This window comes from Anopheles arabiensis, chromosome 3 (genome assembly GCF_016920715.1).
Source record: "Anopheles arabiensis isolate DONGOLA chromosome 3, AaraD3, whole genome shotgun sequence".
Taxonomy (NCBI): Eukaryota; Metazoa; Arthropoda; class Insecta; order Diptera; family Culicidae; genus Anopheles; species Anopheles arabiensis.
In genome coordinates, this window is record NC_053518.1 from 62,721,234 (window position 1) to 62,741,934 (window position 20,701).

A 20,701-nucleotide genomic window follows, 5' to 3' on the forward strand; every position below is an offset into this window, starting at 1 on the left:
CTGCTTAGTTTCACGTACCCCTTCCCCGCTATATCCAACCCTCCCCTTCTCGTTACAAACGACGACCCAGACATAAGGATAACAAATTTGTAATTTAAATCCCAAGCTTCGCTAATATTTGTCCGATAAATCAACTGCCGGGTGTACGAGAACCAGCTTACCCCCCGGCCGAACCGGACACTAACGGGGGTTCACGTTAATATGTGTATACGGGCCAGTTAAAGTAAAGATGTTCACTCGGGCGTTTGTGTGTGTGGTTCATTTTTTTGCGCAAACCTACGCCCTCCATTATCCACCGACTATAAATACAGTGTAAACCACCCGCGGCGCGGCGGTCCACTATAGGCCGGGAAACTAAACGTCAAAACAAAATGGACGTTTGCGCACCCTCGGCTCGACGCGACCTACGCAACAGGAGCGGGAGTCCCCCAATGGCCACCACAGCACCGCAAAATCCAAAGAAGCGAGTTGAAAATACCTTTCGCTATCGTTTCAATAAACCTCCAGAATAGAACGCCAACGCGTATAGAGAAGATCGTCTCGTCCCGGAGTGCGGAGGAGGAGATAATTTGGACTTGAAACCAAGAGCGCGAAAAGCGAAAAGATCGTAAATCGTGCAAACCCTACCTTCACGTCGGTTTTGTTGCAGGTGGTGATAGGGCGGCTGCTCTAGTGCGGAGGTTTTTGTTCGCAACTGTGTGTGCGCGCACATCTGTGCGCCATTCGTTAAGTCCTGCGATCGCAAACGGTTCCCAAACACCAGCACACGGCTCATCCTCTAAAACCGGCGGGAGACCCACCGCTAACCGCGAGTCGTCGACCTTACGCACCAGCGTGCCGGGCGTACGTGCCGCTGTACAATTCACCATTCGGATTCTTCACCCATAAAAACCGCGAGTTCAGTCTGCTGTTCGTGCGTGTGTGAGTTTCTTGGCTTTGTAGTCTAGAAATTGGAGGAAATACGGCAAGACAGCAATGCGATCTTCGGTTCGTGTCCAGAAATAGGACTGTGGACGACTTTCGGTACATATCATGCTCTACAAAAAGCGGTAGGTATCTTCTTCACACACCGTGTGTCTCCATCGAGTCACGACCTATTCCATCTATTCCACCGGACGAGACACAGTTTAATGCTTCCGACTATTCCGAAAATCACATTACCAAGATGATCGGTTTTATAGCAATTTACAAGTTTAAAGGGCTTGTCATCGGATAACTTATGTCTACCTAAATATAGAATCATACATTGAGCTCGAATACTCGTCTGGTAATGATCCTAACTTATTCCTTCTCATTTCCTAGCCGTTTTAGCTGCTCTAGCCGAGCGATAGACGTATATCTTTAATTCTCACCCCTTGTTTGATAGAATTTCCGCGTTACCTGTGTGTTAGGCCAGTATTTCAGGCCTTCATCAATGTCCAACTCGTCGCAATCTTGATCCATACGTTTTATCGGTTGGGGGAAAAGGGTTACGCGACAGTGAATTCCCCAATGTGCACCGACTCGGATGTTCTATCCTCGTGTCTCGGAGTCGCCCCGTAGCGGATCGATATAGATGAATGTTTATTAAACTGGTCGAGGTTACACCGATTGTTTATCGAAAATCCAACCACCGTGTGCTAGATAGGCAAAGCCGAACCTGCCAGAAAAAAGCGATAGTATTGGTACCCACACCATGCCAATGGCTTCCAACCTCGCTTCAAGGTTTCTCCGCCACACGACGTTTGGGAAATTTTATTGGATGGCCACCTCCGATACCACCTTTGCGCACCGTACCGTGATCTACCACCCCCCGTCATGTGAGTACAGCACAACAGCGCGTCTGTACTAGATGGCAGGATTTGGCAGCAGTTTCGATGTACGGGAAAGAATAAACATTCGCAATTTCCTCGCACCTAATCGGGGCGGGGTGTTGTACACCTCGTCCGAAAACGTTAAAACGGTACCCTAACCGAACCCCCCTTTCGCCGGCTTAATCCACCACAGGATGCACACACACAAACACGGTGGATTAATCGAATCGATCGGTCGTAACACCATCCGTCGATTTCCCACTCAATTAAATAAGGCTGGCATATTTCCATCTGCCTATGCCCCAAGACTACCTCTCTGCTCTGGCGATGCTTCGGAACCCGTGTGCCAGTGAGTTGCTTCAACCGTTGCAGCGGATTTTAATTTCAGTTTTTGGCTGATTTCGTAATGAATCCGTACGAGCAAGAAATTAACGTTATGTATTGATCTTTAAGTTAGATTCTTGTCTAAGCCTCGTCAAGTAGAGGATTTATTTCCCCCTGACAAATGAAGCAATATAATGCAATTTTGAACTTACCTTATACTAGAATTCATTAGTAATAATAGTAGTTAAAGCGACGATTGTGCGGGCAGATCTGCAAATAAAAAAGGGGAAAAGGTTTAATTAATTATACCGTAACATACCGTCAGATGAAAAGCCGCTACTGGTACCATCGTTCACTCTCAATTTATGAAGCATAAAATGTGTTTCTATTTTTACAATTGATTCCAGGAATCGAACAATCTTATTCTTCCATCGCAAAATCCATCCGTCGATCGCAAAACCCCAACTGATGGACGTCAATGTGGAAAGGATTAAACGAAAAAAAAAAACCTTCTTCACTGTGGGGGAGCAGTGGTGTGGCTAGTAATGTTGACCTTACGCGTGTCGATTTTCTTTTTCTTCTTCTCCTATCGCCAATTGACACGTGAAACTACCCTGTGAAAGGCGTGTGAATTTCACCCAGCAGGTTAAACACATAAATACCAAACCATCAGGTGTCAGGAGGTTCTGCACAAATGCTATATTTATTCCACCCCTATTATGCCCCCGCAAGTCGCACAAAAGTAACGTCATCCGATACCATCCACGCATTTGCAGCACAAAGACTTTCTTACTTATAGGGAAAATAAAACGAAAGCGAACGCGAGAAGAGAAGTTACGTAATTTCGTGTTTTTTTTCATCACACAACCAGAATGAATACGGTTCGTTCATTATTGAAAACTCGCCTGACCTATTGGATTTGCTGTTGAGGTCGACCCAAGTGGCTTATGAGAACGCAGAAGGTCCCTTGGTTTGACTTGGCGTTTGCAAAGTTATTTTTTCCATCCGCTAAACCGCTTGCCATTTCAACGCAAATGAAGAGTTAAGTTCAAGTGTTGCGCCCGCTAGCGCTGGTAATTTGAGACGAGAATAAATCGTCAAGCATCGTTAATCGATCGAATATTCGCATGCCAACTTCTAGCCATGAACCATGGGAGGGGATTGTCGAAGCACAATGACCTCGGGATGAAATTGAAAGGCCGAGTCCAGCAATCATGCTAACTGGATCATCGCTTTGTGCTTAGAACTGTTGAAATTAAAAATAGACCTGTGCTTGCCAATTACAACGAAAAGGCTAGAAACAAAGTGCTGCCGTTAGCACGATTAAGCTCCGCTCAACTCTTAGCAAAGAGGAGCTGTTCCAGGTCACAACTAATCAATGGTTTCATAAAACCGGTACAATGACTCAAACACTCTCTGATTTGATTGTAGCTTCATGTACAATTCATTGCTACGACCTTCTGAAAACGCTTAACGTGGGAACAGCTACCATATGACAAGGTACGCACGTGAGCCATATACATTACACACTGGTAACGCTTTGGTGACGTGTTATCACCCAGTTTTGCAATCATTATGACCTCAATGCCAGTACCACGCTCCAGGGAGGGTGCAAATGAATTCGATGACGTCCGATCCGAACACGCTCAGCGCCGCTCTCCAGCGTTAAGTGGACCAGCAGCGCGCAATTCCCCGCGTCATCAAGCTTTTTCCTAAAAGCAGTCACTGTACCATAACATTGCGAATGACGTCACCTCCTGCCGCCTTTCCTACTTGGAAGAAGCACACTCATCGGCACGAATCATCGAAAGGTTGGTAGCCAGTCATGTGCAACACATTCGCATTTAGAGCGCGCTCTGACGGAAGCAACTTCTTCGTGAACCGCTCCCAAACCCAGACACAGGCGGTTCGTCTCCTGTACATTTCATTTCCCTGTCGGCTAAGTTCAGTCAGCCTCGCGGACAGAACAATACGCATTCGACCGCCTTCGCTAAGTGGACGATAAACTGGATCAGAGCAGAGCACACTGCGTGGTGTACACTTGCGGAAAGCTATCGACGTCCGCCTGCCCATCAGGTGCGTCAGAGTCTGCCTTCACTCTGGCGTCATGCTTGCTCGCGTACGGATGGATGAAAATTTACGTAGCAAAGAAGTTGTTAATTAGTGAACAAGTTTGATACCATCGATGAGCGGGCGGAGAGCAGTAGTGCGTACAACCGGTACCCGCCAAACTCCGTGCCGTGCGGTCGGGGTTGAAATGTTTGTCTACCATTTTTTGAAAACAAACACTGCGCCCGGTATGTCCGTGTGGAACCGGTACAGACGGATGCTTTGGGCACGACGAAGCGGAAGAAAATGTGTGTCAATGAATGGCGTTTAGATTCGTTTTAGCAGCACGAAAATTGATACGACAAACTCGATAACAGTTTGGTACACGGAGGAGAATAATAATTCCTTTTGTGGGTGTTCAATCGATCAAACATGATGGTTTTTGTTTTAAAACATAATAATTAAATAATTGTTTATTATGAAGATACTACACAACAACACAAGCTCGTTTGTAGCGCCAAATACAGGGTTTGCCAAGTCACTTTCTAATATGCACATAATTATTCACTGCTTCCATGGTGTTTTCCAACAGCTGCCAGATGATGTATTTGCTTCATAATAAAATTTCAGCTTTTACACATGATTTTCAACACATCATAAAGAACTGTCTCCAGCTGAACTGAACTCAATCCAACTTGAGTCGTGTTAGAAATTAAAAAACAATATTGTGATGAAAATGAAATATCAGATTGATGTGGATTAACATGTTACACGCGGTGAATAACAATTTTACAATTCGAAAGTTTAAACACTGTAATACAAGATTTTCCAAGTCACGTTCGGCTGTGCACATAACTATTCACGGCATCCAAGATGTTTTCCAACAGCTGTCAGATGGTTTATTTGCTTCACAATAAAATTTCAGTTTCAACACATGATTTTCAACACATAACTAAAAACTGTCAAACTCAATCCAGGATGAGTCGTGTTGAAAATCATGCTGAAGAAATTAAAAATTATTATCATGGAAATGAAATCTCAGATTTATGTGGATCTTAAACGCGGTGAATAACAACGTTTACTTTCGAAAGTAACTTGAAAAACCGTGTAATATCAAAAGCACTTTTTAATAGCAAAGCAATTAAAGACAGACATAAAAGCACAACGATTTTGTAAAAAAGTGTAAAAATTAAAAACGTTGTCGATTTACAACTGTCAATGAGGTCCCACATGAGGACACAAACTGAAAATGTGAAAATTTCTAATGTAATACCTAAAACCTGCTTATGACAGTTTTTTGAACAGCTTCTAAATGCTCCCGATAATAAAAACCACAAGACAAAAGGCTAGCTAAAACCCTTAGCCAACATATATTCTCCATACGCTAGAGTGCGTGACATACCTCACTAATCAAACGCCGAAGGAGCAGAATAGAGACCGGAGCGCGGGGTCACTACTTTTTTCACGAAACCTAGGTCCAGAAATAGGTCTCATTTCTCAACGCACCTGCGTCTCGTTAACTCGTGGACCGACCGCGCGCATCACTCTTCACACTGACCAGCAACCACACTTTACCATTGCTTTTTTTTTTCTTGCACGTGAATAGAAAGTCGAAAAAAGAATGATTTCCTTCGGCCACTCTCGTGGATAATGGTGAAAAATAATGCTACCGTCGACCGCACCAAACGCACAGCTAAACGAGATGGAAGGCAGAATGCAGGACGCGGGAAACTTCTAGAAAGCGATCTTCATTCAAGAGATAGAAAAATAGTAAGGAAACGTTTAGTGTTCTATTTCCTACACGAGGCGGGCGTCCATACCACATACGCGCGCCGTTGGATTACGAGCGAGGGTCGGGGGGGGGGGGGGTGCGATTGGATAGATGAAAGACTTGGAAGAAATTCGAAACTTTGTCGGTAATGACCCTCTTTAGGTAATAGGACACCTTTCATCAAACGACCAGGAACCGTTGTTGTACAATACGCATGAACGGCTACTTTTACTAACGTTACAAAAGCGTACTTTCGAAACCTTAGTTGTAACATAGCTGACAGCTTCTGGTTCAACTTTTGTTACTGAGAAAAATATAAATCAGTATAATTTTCTCTTGCATCATTTCAAAATTGGAACTAACTTTCACACTTGGGAGTTATCGCAGATTATGCGAAATGGGTGATTCTAGCACGACGATCATTTGTGTCTTGTGCTTTTCCCGTTTTAATAGCACCAGAATTAGCTCCATACGTGAAATTGAGAAGAATGTTGCCATGGAATTCATTCAATATTGGCTTCACATACACTTATGTTCATATTTGATTATTTAAACGTCAATGAAAAGAATCAATATAATTAAGCTGATTCTAATGCTTGAAATTATTTCAATAATTTTCGTATTAAATTCAAGAACGTTAAGAATTTACAAACGTGACAGAAAAGAAGTAATTGCTTCTCCAAAGACTGCTTAAAGCTGTTTATCAGACTACAAATAAAATGATCCTAAATTGACGTTGATTTTGAGTTGATAAAAAACATTGACAAAATAACGTGATGTTATGACATTACACTGATAATATACAAATACATTGTGAGCAGCAGAGCAGCATGTGTAATTCGGTATATAAACGAATGCTATGCACGAAAGATCAAACTCGCCACCGTCCTCCATATCCCATCGCTACACAAACACCAAAAATATACCGGTTGGCATAATCAAATAGCTACCGTTCATGCAATGCTATTTTAGCACCCTTCAAACTCAATAGCAAAACAACGGCACCAACAACAAAAATCCTCCAAAAAAATAGAAACAAAACATTTATCGATTCATGCCATGGCCACGTTTTCATACTATCTGAAAACTATTACGTCAACCGCGTGCACTGAAAACGCGCTGTGCCGTTCTGCGACATTTTCAACACACGGCCACGCGGTCGTGCGGAATCATGTGCTCACAGATCAAACCAGCACAAGCGCATAAACAAAGCACATAAACAACTGCATTGTGCCCTGCATATGTTTCGCTTTGCTTCCAAACTGTCCCCACCCTTATCATCATCACGTCACACCACTAACGTACATCATCACAACACATGGCGCGGAAAACAAAGTTTTGAAACATTCCATCCAACAAATATCTGAACCTCATCGAACAGGATCAAATGGGTGTGTTTTTGGCTGCGCTTTGGATCCATTTGAACGTTTTATAGTCACAGTAGCATCATGCACTCGCTAGTTGTGAACGTACAATTCAGCATATTGCGAACAACAGACACGGTCCAAAAGATAAACGGTCCAAAAATGCATCCATGCAGAACTCAGATCCAGATCCATCGTTCGGTGGGTGTTTGATTTTGCAGATGTGAAAAATACGTCTAAAACAAGTAAAACTGTGAACGCACTGATATGTAAGTAAGCAATATACAAATGTCATCACGTACGACAAAGGCTTGATCGACAGCTCAGTTGAATGTGACCGGCAATCGATTGCCCAACAGCGATCCGAAAAGGAAGTGAAAGCCTTTTCCATATACTGAAAGTTTACACGTTTGGAACGTAGCGATTTGTTGAGTTCAGTTAATTAAAAGAGCGTTTATAGGAAACTTTAACACCTTCCACCTTTTTTCCACACACACAATCGATGAGTTCGTAACACTATTAAGGTTAATGACCCTTTGTGCTAATGTGTTTTGCGTGCTTTTGCATTTTGATTTAATTTATAGGTTTGATGGTTTCTCATTTCAAACGATAAATTTGTTTATGACTGATGATGATTTTTAATGGCGGGTTAGGACGTTGATCTTTAGTAAAAAGTAATTGAATAATTTTCGGCTTGATAGAGTGTTATGGTATACAACAATTCATATCGCATTAGCAAAACAGATAATGACTATATTATTGCTAAGGCTTCCTCTCCAAGCGTAATGTATGAAAAGGTTATTGACATGACCTTAAAACATGCCTACCAAGTTTACCATAAAGAGTAAAAAGCCATATGAATTAGGGTAGTTGCATGACCGTGTCTTCCTATCGTTCTAACGCAACACAAGTGTTGAGTTGTGAAAATGTTGTTATATTAAAATACGATATACAAGTAATCAATTTATTAGTAAATATTTTTATATTTTCAAGTAAAGAATGACAATAAAACGATTATTTTATAGATTACCACTGAGAATAGATTACCACTGAGCTAAAATTAATGAAGGGTTTCTTAGCTTTACTACTGCTACAAATTGATCATAATTTGTCACAATATGTCGTCACGCCATATGTCATATATCGCAACAAAAATAACCTTTACGTAAAGTTCAGAAAGTACGCTAACTATGTACCAAATATACTCAAAGTATCAGTTTACCTCACTTCAAACTTGTTTGAAATCAAATCTAAAAGTTCGGATATTTTCAAAAATGTGTTTTTTCCGTGTTAATACGATTAATATATTAAACCCAATAACAGAAAAAATACTCAAAATGGACAATACAAAATCCTACTTAACAAAAGAAAATTTCATAGAAATTTGAAATTAGAACAAACACAATTTGCATAAGAATTAACTAGGATTCAAATTGACTCACACGCTATCTAAAATACAGTAAAAATGTTTGTTAAATCTTGGCAATCGTTAAACAATTCCATTACATTACACATACCCATATCTTTTCCAATTTCGAATCTCACAACTCACAGCCTCAAACCACTCAATCGTCACAGAAATTGTAGCTTACGACAACTCTCCACTGACTGCAACTTCTGCATTACAACTCGCTCTCTGGTGGGACTCCTCCAACTTCCAACCCCCTCATTGGCATATTTTGACACTTCGGAGAAAGAAGCAAAACCACTGCCGGGTGGGGTTTGGACATTTTTGTGACCGCTGTTGTGTGTATGGGCGCCTCACCAAAATGTTTCTATGATCCACATACTACACACCCACGCAGCACACATTGTTCATCAAAATTTCCCACTTTAGCACACAACGAAGAGGCCGTGGAAAGGGCGGTCGGCGGCCAGCAGCATCATCGTACCGGCATTTTAGGCGAGGCAAAGGCAAATAAAAGCCTCCACCCACCCCCGGCGTCAACTACCATCAGGATGTCTCTCAAGCGCTCCGTGTGCGTGTGTGCAGCAAAAGTGACAAAGCATCAGCAGCGTGCACCTAAGCTATTAGAGAAATAGAGACACAGCGGGCGCGGCCACAATGGAAGAAGCGAGGGAAGCGAACAACAACAGTTGCCGACAAGATGAACGAATGCTGAATTATAAATAATGATGAGCAAGCAAATGAGCTGCCCGCCCCGTTTGGTGTTTTTTTTTTTTTTTGTGGTGCGGTTTTTCAGCTTCTAACACTATCGCGCATCCACATCCCCCGCAATCCCACCCACACGACTCACGCTCAAAATCGTGCTAAAGACACATTCTCGCTGTACCAAATTCAAGCGCACACATATGTATGGGATGGCATGGCTCCCCCTGGGCAAGGGAAAAGAGAAGCAAAAACGTACCCATAATACACTATTTTGTCGCTGTAAGCAGTTCCGTTTTCTATCCACGCCACACCATGGGGGGGGTTCTGCCGTCTTTAGCTCTCATCGACGTTCTTGTTTCATTTCCGCCCGGCGGCAACGGCGGCAGTCAACCCCACTTTACACAAAGTGTATGTGTTTCTTCTGCACTGCTTATAGGTCGTTCGTTCTACATAAGACAACGCTTTTGCACAGAGATCGATCGGGGAACATTCTGGTCGGCGGTTTAGTCCGAGAACACATCATGTCATAAAATGCGACCTTTTCCCGGGGAACTTTTCGTCGTCGGTCTCGAAACAAAGCTACAAGGATACAATGCTGACATTTGCTTCGATAAGAGCGACACTCATACACACACTCACACAAACACATACCCTTCACATCCTCAGTCATAATCCTTTCAAACAATCCATTCGCTAATGGAAGAACACACTCTCTTTTAGAACCGATTTTGGCCCTGCCTTTATCCGTTTTCCTGCTCTACAACAGCCCAGGCTAGATCAAGAGAAATCCCTCAGCTTCATGAGTGTATGTTTGTGTGCATGTGCGTGTGTGTGTTTATGTGTATGTAGGGCGCCGTCGTTTCGAGTGCGCGCCTGGGGAGCAGTTGAGAAAAGTCATCTGCCACCCCAGGGGGTCGGTCTCTCCGAGTACATTGCCGGGACGTACTCCGCTACAGGGAGGAAACAAGGTGCGCCGTCGAAATCTCATCATCTCATCGCTCATGACGTCATTCGATCCCCTTGACCGAAAAACTGTCATCCGCTGTTGTTCGTAAACACAAGAGGTTTTTGATGCTGGCAAACCACCACCACCACCTACCTACCTCCCTACAAGCATCGCCACACTACCACCAACCGGGTGGTTCACTCTAGTAGCCCAGCAGCAGCTGCTGGATGCCGCTATCCCCATTTCGAAGCTTTGGCAAGCTTCCAAACCCGTCTCTCACGTCATATGAGCTCACACACTCCGGAGCAAGTGTCGCAATCTAGGACGGGGATGTGTATCGTCTCTCTTCGCGCGAGAAAATGAGCAAATGAGGAAAATCACCACCTCACATCGTAGAGAGGCGCAAGCGAAAATTATGAAAACTTATGAGAAAAGAGCTGGTGAGAAGTGGCGCACCTCTTCAAGATCGCTACGGTTTGGACTAGAACCCTTCCTCTCTCATCTCACCAATTGCAAGGGAAGAGAAGAGTTCTCGTACACAGCGAACGAGAGAGGGAGAGTATATCTGTTCAACATCTTTCTCAAGAGGACGGGTACGCTGAGTTGAGATAAGATTATTTCATATCTGAGGTGAGAAGATCGATTTGATATCTAATGGTGAGAAAAGTGTTGATGCTGAGGGAGACAACACACACAACACAACTCACTTGCTCGATGAGAATGTCAACAAATGAGAAAACGTGAAAAGTGTAGAAATGTTGCTTATATTCCCTTCATCAGATACTCTTTCTCTTTCTTTCTAGAATACTGATTTTTGGAAGGCTTATGATGATCGTAATAATAAAATAAAAAGACCCAGAGTAGAAAACTAGGCCAGTATTATCATTTTTTTCACATTCCACATTGAGGGCAATAGTTAGATTGGCCCTGGATGGTGAATCAAATGCTGGCTGATGCTCTTTATCGCCACTTTCAAATACGATTAAGCTGATTTGAATGTGTGTGCATTCTAGCTGTACATACCAATATACATACTTAAAAGTTCCTTGCCATTTAGAATCACAACACATGGCATTGATTTTAATAGACTCATTGACTAGTAACAACCACAAGTAAAAGATACGAATATAGCCGACAACTAAAGCCTCTGTAAATCGACAACACCACCCAGGAACCTCAAAGTTTCCTTTAATGATCTTAGAATATGTCTCCTTGTACACTTTTAAATTACATTAGCCCGGTACCAGCTCATTACTATTATGGCCCATGCCAGCTCGTTTTATAAACGATATATGAGCATTTTGACTTATAGCTAAGACTAGTGTGCCCCTTACAATAATGTGGCATGATATTTTACTTTTGGGTTAATTTTACTCTTCAATTATAGCGTTAAACCACCAATTTTTGAAATAAATTCTACCTTAAGATTTAATATTCATTGTATGTTAAGAGTAAAATCCTTAAAATGGATGGACACTAATTTCATCCTGACGGAACAAAAAAAGCACCAACAATAGTGCTACTCCATGCGTTTAACAAAACTATCACGCATGTGGCCAAATCTTTTCTTCATCAAACGTGTCACGGTGGAGGTTTGTTATGAACACACACAAACACATACACATACAAACACATGCTCACGCACACACCCCAAAATACCAATGCCAATTTGACCGTGGCGAGGTAACATGATGGATATGGGGATGACGGCGGTTTCTGCCCATGTTGGGACGGCTCCTCGCTTGGCGCTCTTCGCATCATTATTCTTTTTTTGGCAGCTTCAATGCCAACTGCTTTTGCGTGTGCAGAACCACGAACGGAACACAATTTATTGTGGGCCGCCATCGTCGTTTTGATCCAATATAAAACCAACCACACCACACGCACCTTTACACCCCACCATTATGTAATGTAAAGGGTATAGAGAAGAAAGCTAGATATAAGCGTAACCCGACGTCCACACTTCCACTATATACAAGCCAAACACACATAGGATTGTCCGATATGGGTTTGGGGATTTTTGGAGCGAGTCAGAGCCCAGATAGCTTATTTCCTGCTATATTGTTCCTACCATTAGCTTCTTCCATACATATTCAAACGTATCTCAATGTCGGTAGGCGAAAAATGTAATCGCCACAATTGGGCATGATTAAATACAAATCATTTCACTTGAAAATCACAACCAAAATTAGTTCACTGAGGCAGCGCTTTGTCAGCGATCGAATGAGCCAATGAAACAAGATTTTGTTTTCGTTTTCAGTGCAATCTCGTCTGTTATATGAAACTACCATTCACTACACACATACAAATTGTGTTAAATGAAGAATTTGTTTAATTTACATTGGTAACGTTTAACAAATATTGAACAAAAATAAAAACCAATAAATTTTAATAACAATGTTAAGCTATATTTTATGACAGAACATACAGTGAATATATATACAAGAGCATTCTGGACATTCCAGAGCATTCAAATATTTGGTTGTTTTGGATATTTTAATATTTGGATGAAAGCAATAAAATTTAAATTTTGATCCATTTTGAAAAATATGAAATGAATGACCGAAAATTAGCAATATTCATAATACTATGGAAGATAAAAAAGATACTTAGGCTCCAATTGTGCCTATTGTGAAGCATTTGGAAGCATCTCACAGTCAAGGTACCGTGTTGCTTCGAATTAATGATAATTAAGATATTTTTGGGATGGAATAGTTTCTTACTAATTCAAATTTTATAGGTCATACCTCTGCATAATTGACATAACTGAAGCAAACCTTCCAAATTTGAAAAAAAATAAGATCATCAATCCATTCGTCTAATCTACCTTCATATGTCGTTGTTTTTATGCTATTATCACTGTCATTTTTGTGCGATTAGTCACAGTTTAATTCGGCTGTCTGAAATTTTAAACAAGATAAAACGTCTTGCTTTGAATTCATTGTTGTTTTCATGTAGATAACTATATCAACAATAGATTACAATGTACTTCAATACTACAATGTACCATATTAATATGAATTATCGAAGAAATTGCATTAGAATCGGTTTGAAACGAAACAGCCTCGTATAAAATATTTATTTACGGTGACATCAGGACCCAGCAGTAGTTAGACACATTTGAATTTAGTACATCATGACATTCACGAAAAATTAAAAATCGACTTGGCCTGAGGCAGGATATGAATAAATTCAATACAAATATGAGGAAAACCCAAAGTTTGAAGCTATACGTAATATTAACCTCAATTGTTTTATCAGCGTATGTAAGTATCGAACTACACCGATAATTATTACTGCGATGTTTGTCTTTCTTTGTCGAGGAAATGCTTTTTTTTTCTAAGCGTCGTTTGATTTGTTTGGTCAAGATTGTCAGACCATGCCCCTTTCTACTACTCTAGAGCAGACAGACCGCAGCCTAATAGCAGCAAGCTACTGTCTACTCTAACACACTCTGAGTGTTGCTTTCTCTCAACTAATCGCAATCCGTCTGCTAATCAAAAATTAATCTCTATTAGCTTCTGACTCACCTTCTGCCTTTAACAGGCATAAACCTTCATCCTACCTCTCTCCCCCTCGTCCCGTGTAATCTACGTTACGGGTTTCAACAGCTCTTTAAAAAAAACCCATTTTCCTTACTGATTTCTATGCTGGGATCTTAACAGCTACCGAGAGCGTGCTGTTGTTACTACTCAAATCTAATTAATTCGTTTTCAGGTCAACGATGAAATGGCCAACGGTGTTGTGTGTATGTTGCGGACTCAAGCTGTTGGAAAAAAACTACGACACACCCTTTTACCCCCACACGACTACTGCCGCACTGGACATACCGCCACGGATACCGGCTAGATCCATATGGCCGTGCGCGTCCAGAGACTGAACCATCCATCGCCCGTCGACAAACCTCACTCTTTAAACCTATTACCTACCCGAGCAGAAAAGAAAATGCACAGACGGGGTAGATGCGTGTGCGCGTGTGTTGTGCGGCGTTACCCTGTTGAAAGGACCGGGAAGGGAAGAAGCTCACACTGGTGGTGCAACTTTTACTGCCGGAACATGCCCGACGGCGGGCTAGAGTGTGTGTAAACCAGCCCCGTTGCTGCTGCTGTACCCCGGCAATCTTTCGAGTTTAATTTTATGATCCACTTGCAGTAGCAGCAGCGTGCAACTGATATTGGCTCTGGCTGAGCGGCTGTCGGCATTATACAAAAAAAAGTATAAAACCTCTACTTCTCTACTTGAAAACCCGCGCACATGCTGTGTTGCAGAGATTAAAACTGTTACCACTAATGCTCTACTGACGACTGCTCCATTTTGCTGCTACAAAAATAGTATCCAAGTCAAGGGAAGGAGCGCTATCGATCGGCTAGAGCGAACGTGTTCAGTGAGTTTGGTTGCATTTTCTAGGCTTGATGTTCTTTTGATTAACGAAAGCCGGTGGTTTGACTTGAGCAAAATGGTAAATATATTCAGAAACAGGAGTAATTCTGTGTTTAGGAAAGAAGAACAAATCAATAAATCATTACGTAGTTCCCATCAATTTTGCATTACCATCTACTACACCCCTGGTAGGTTCGTAGTGTACAACGCCCCACAGAACGTACTAAAAGCGGGGTGATAGTAGGGGGAAATGGGGGGGCACACAACGATTCGATTGTACAAAAATAGGATCAATGTGTATTCCTCCATACGCGCCAAGGTAATGTAACAAACGCGCGCACCTTGAGGGTGCTGAGAGAAAACGGTTGGCACAAGTGAAAAACGCTCTAACAAGACTCCTTTTTTTTTCAACACAATCGAATCCTAACGGACATTGAAGAGTTGTTTTTTTAAACCCTCCAATGTTCCCTCTCCAAAAAGAAAATTGAGAAAAATGGATTGGAAAAACAGAGGAAAATTCCATTCCTATACCACCTTGCGCCGGATGGAATGTAACCGCCTCCGCGTGTAAGAAAAACTCGAATCCGCCGAAAGCCGCAAAGGAAAAATACAACGAATCCTATCCTGAGACGCACAGAGCAGACAGTAAGAGAGAGCGAGAGAGAGAGAGAGAGAGAGAGAGAGAGAATCGAAAAAGAAACAGAATACTCAGTCAGCGGTGGTTCGGTACACTGCTACGAGAAAGTGTACTAAACCTTAACCAGAAACGTCTTTGCCGACAATGGTCTCTTTCTCTCACTCTCTGTCCTCGCTTTTCAGCATCTTCACCGGTCGTTTTAGAAACTGCTACCACCTGCTGCTACTAACTACACTGAAGTGCAACCATTTCCACTAATTCCAACACTATCAAGCTTCAGTTTACTTGGGGAGCTTCAGTGCTGGGTTTCGCCTTTTTGGTCACACAATTTTTGCAATTTTTAACACAGCACAGTAACCATGCGCTGCTGCTGTTATCGTCAGCTTGTCGGCGGTTTGCTTAATGATCCACTACCACTGAGCAGCACTAACGAATACAAAAACAAAAAACGGCACATAAACTTGACAACTATATTGTCAGCCCACCAACAGGGCAACCAACAACAGGGCAGCCTACAGTGGCCATTTTAGTAGAAGATACACCCCAAGATTGGGGGGTTTGTTCATGCAAAATCGTACGAACCGTAACGTTGGGACAAAAAGAAAAAGGAAAAAGGAAAATAGTACACTTTATCGTTTTTTTTTTCGCCCGTCACGAGTAAAAGAACGATGATGTAAACATCATAGCTTGAAACCAGCAGGTCCATCATCTTGCCAGGGTGATCGATCCGTCGCTTGACAGCGGTCATTTCTCGCTTTCAAATTGCAAACCACGCACCGACGGCGACGACTAAGAAGGGCAAGCAAAAGAACACGCATAATTACGACACACACTGTAGAATTGTAGCCTCCCACCACCGGCCATTCCATGCAAACATTCTGGCGAAAATTCAATTTTTCAATCCGCCTGCAGCACCTGTCAAACCCGTTCGCTGAAAGACAAGTGAAAATCTAAACAGCGTGATCGAAACATCATTTAGCACTGGCGGGCAGCAAGATGCTTTGGCGAAGCAGCAGCAGCAGCAGCACATTGACAGGAGAATGTTTAACCCTAGGCATCGTCTCACAGTTGCAGACGCACACACACACCAGCTATACTCAGAGGTAAAAGAAATAATTTTGTTAAAAATCTCCCCCCATTCCACTCCTTTTTTGTTGCTGCTCCCCTTATGTCACGGTACGCTTTTTAGCTATTTAAGTTCTCAATAAAAAAATGTCTAGATCTCACGCATATTGAGCCGCTGGGTGTGTACATGCAATTACTCATCCGGTCACTGATTCTCCTGACCGATTATGCCCGGGTCGGTTCAACGACTGACCTTTCTAGGTCGAACGGACAGTATGTACGTATGTGCAGCAATTCCGGTTCCGTATCAGTTTTTAAGCACCCATCCTACGTCTTCACCCTTATCAGGCATTGGTCCTCTTCTTAGGGCGACCCCTATCCCCCGTATGCTGTTTAATCTACTATCAATAATCTGACAGCAAGCATCTAGGAACGATTTATCTCGCTAGATCTTTGAGAACTTCTTCGTTGTTGGGAAAAACAATAGAAGGTACGGGACTGATTGTCATCACTATGTCTATGGCCATTGATATTTGATCAGCTTGCAATGATCTTCTTCGCCCCCGAGAGATCGATGATGGAAATGAGGAAGAAGTTCAAGCTCAGTTCACACCGTACTTCACCAGAGCAGGGAAGGTCAACAACTTGTTCGATGATGTGGCATCCACAACATGCCGAGCTCTTGCGTGTTATCAGTCCAACTCACCCTACCCATAGTTTAGTGTGCTTTCCAGACCCTTAGGACCACCAATTTCTTCCAGTGCATGCACACTCACTCCTTCACCCTGAGCGTGACTATGATTCTCTCCCCTTTTCATATCACGCACATACACACAGGCAGAGTAGAGTGCGTTCATTCTTATCTGGTTGGCTTTCTCTCGTTCACTCACTTCCTATGTGTGCCGCCCGATGGGAAGTGGAGCCTATCCGTCACAAAAATTAACAATCACAAACAACTCCACCAACAACACAGCAAAGCTTCAATAACCCAACTTATCAGGAGACCTCGGCCCGTTGTGTTTACCCATTGCCGATTCGAACGGGTTCCAGCGTTATCTTTAGGCGAGCGTCTACAAACTTATGGCATTGTTGTATATATGAATGTCTTTTGAAGTTGAGGCTTTAAAAAGAAGGGATAAAAGGCTTTGGTTGCGATGGATAACTTCGAGAGTGCCCCAATATTTTACGAGATAATGGCAAACAAACGACCATTACATCAAATGACAGATATACTTGGGTATGCTTAATGATTTTATAGCTGGTGTATAAATAACGATATTTCTGGTCATTTTAGCAATTTTAAATTGTTGTATATTAACTGTATATTTAATAATCTTGGGTTTACAGTGGGTTTTGAAGCTTTTGAGACTAAATGATTTTGTGTTTGATCAATTGGAGAGTGATTTTGATGTGAGTGTTGTTCTGATTATTACGTCCTCTAAATTTCAAATTGAAAAAAATCTTGAAGCCAATTCTAACAAGAAAACTTGAAGTAATCAGCTTGCTAGCTAGACAAATGAACTATTCTTCATCTGTGAACAATGTTTTATAAACTTGCAACAATTTACTATTCTCTTAGTGCACCACACAAGCACAAAACAATGGAAAGACACAGTTCCCATCGCGAAGCGTCTTGAAAGCGGTTACATTAGACAATCGCAATCACGCAACACCAAGACAAAAGGGCATATTGTTCAAATGAGCACCTTCAATTATGAAAGACAATGTCACAAGATAGAAGGCAACACTAAAAAACTACATTTGATGATAAAAGCGCAACCAAGTTGTAATCAAAGATTACAACTAAGTTAAGTCGTTAAGGCCCCGTAGTTGAGTCGTCAAGACGTACGACCTAAAATCCATACGTGTCATTATGTTCGAATCTCGTATGGATCTTGTCCTTTCACCGTTCTTTGGAGGATTTCTACTAATTTTCTATGGGTAAAAACCAATGAGTTACAGATTGCTGGTCCATGAAAGAAGCTTTTATACTTTGACAGTGACCTACAACTAAGGTTGCTCTCCACATCAGCAGAGATTTTTAATTATTGCTTGCAAAAGCTCCAAAAATTATAAGTCTTCGCAGGCTCAATATTATTTTAGTCACAAATATCCAATGCCATTAGCGGCTTAGGTAGGCCTAGACCGACTAAGGTTATGGCGCCAAATAAAACGAAAAGAAGAACAATGTCTGAACATCCTAATAAGCAAAACAAAATCTATATGATTTTTATGCATATTATGACAAATCCTCCTTTAGCGTCCACCACAGCAAACATTCAGAGAATCTTCAGCTGGGCATGGACAAGTGTGTCTTTTCTCGACGTTTAAAATCGATACTCGTTGGCACACTTCTGCTTCGTGGAACAATTAAGCAAGCTGCTCTCGTGTCAGAGGACATACTACACATGCAATCAAGAGCTAGAAGAGCATACATTGATGTCCTCAATATTATTCAAAATATACAGAACACACTATCAAATTGCTTGATATGATTGCAACTGCCTCAATCTCCACAATGTTGAATTATATCATAAAAATGTTACCTTTTATTATTAAACAATAATTAATATAAAGCTTCATGCTCTTGCATTCTCTGACAGTAAAAACGGGAAGAATTTTGATTTAGGTACCCGCTCAAAAATTGAAAACTTTTACCGAACAGTGAGAAAATGAGTTCCTCACAAGCAGAAACCTGAAGTGAAGGAAAATCCAAAAGTGCAAAAACAATATCCTAGCTTAGTGAGAGCTATACACACATCTCACGGGTGAGCATGCCGCTTCTCGACATACGTTTAACTGAGCAATGACGAAGGCAAGTACTTCTTCGTGCATTTGAACGCTCCCGACCCGCTTTTGGGTCACCATTTCTCACCAACATACACACACACGCGACTTCCCAGCGACGTTTGATTTTGAGGCTACGGCTCACCACTAGCCAGTCGGAAGGAAAATCGATTTTTCACAAATAATTATGTAAAACCGACCGTATCTCAATAACCATGGACTATTCGCGCTATGATTTAGGGACGGTTCAATGCACACAGAGCGATGCAATCATGCTACATACTGCTAATTTTTGTTGCTCAACTAGCATGCGATCCCCCTCAACATCCACTTTTATACGAGCACACTTACCTCAATTTTGCTTCTGAAGTTTACGAACTTATTCCCCACAATACATCCAACTTCTAACAACAACAAACTTCCGCCCTTTCGGTCCGGCACTGGATCTCCAAAACGGGCAAGCAGCAGTAGTAGTAGTAGTAGCACACACCTTAACACACAATTACTTCCAGCAGCACGAGATAATAGCAAACCGGCGGCACATACACAGCACACCCAGTTACCACAACCTCCGGTGGTAGTGACGTGAGATATTTTCACACCGTGTTTTCCCCCGTTGCACGTTATTATATATAATACTATCTATAATTGGCCCGGTCGTAAAATGAAAAGCCACCAGCAGTCGAATCCACTTCCGGAGGGAGGGTCGAGCAAAGGCCCTGCTGCGCGGAAAATCAATTGGCGGAAGAGATTCACGGGCGCACACCACAACGCACACGCACACATACACAAACAGCTACACAAACACGACACTAAACGCGTGCACAGGCACACACGCACACACCATCCCGTCGGTGAGCGCACACTGTCACAACACCAACGAAGCTAGAGCTGGAGGAGGATGTGTGCTGCAGCAGCTGTGTGCACGTGCGGGCACCGTACGTGGTTTCTCCAGGTGATCGGTGATGGTGGTCGTTCGCACAATTCCTAACGGTTCGGTGTTTCTGCGGCTGGCTATAATAGAGAAAGATAGAGACCAATAAGCAACCAAAAGGATAGACACACCACACTGACTGGATACGGAACCACTGGCTGACTCAACTGACACACAGACGGAAGGGCGAATGCACGTCACTGTGAAGAGGAGGCTTGACATAACCAAGCGATGCCTACTACACTGCAATGTCAACACTTGCCAAGAGCATATTGTTGATGGAATATTTCATCTAATTTCTAAATTACAACATATCGCCAGATATCTACCAAAGCAGAGTGTACTTAGCAAGAAGATATCAAGTATCTACTGTTTCCGGTATCTACTATTCCAATAAAACAATGTCTCCAGTGTATCAGGTGATGAATACTTAGAATGTCCTACCAGGAGGATGATGCTTATTGTGAGATATTCCGTCCAATTTGTAGTCTAAACAACATCTAAAGATATCTGCCAAGTCCTCGACTTAGTATTTGAA

The 20,701-nt window shown here is 42.2% G+C and overlaps 1 protein-coding gene across 23 annotated transcripts in view; it reads right to left on the reverse strand.

Annotated features, from left to right (window-relative positions):
• LOC120900070 (plasma membrane calcium-transporting ATPase 1) overlaps positions 1–20,701 on the reverse strand; it is a 65,578-nt gene that overhangs the window by 37,555 nt on the left and 7,322 nt on the right. For 20 of the 23 annotated variants that reach the window (XR_005739138.1, XM_040306619.1, XM_040306618.1 and 17 more), the window contains 2 exons: positions 19,581–20,243; positions 2,330–2,387 (listed from right to left, as the gene is read on the reverse strand). The gene's annotated coding sequence lies outside the window, so the exon portion shown is untranslated. Of the gene's footprint in view, positions 1–2,329; positions 2,388–19,580; positions 20,244–20,315; positions 20,336–20,607; positions 20,631–20,701 lie in introns of those variants that run through there. The other 3 variants (XM_040306600.1, XM_040306604.1, XM_040306606.1) reach the window with 3 other exon arrangements.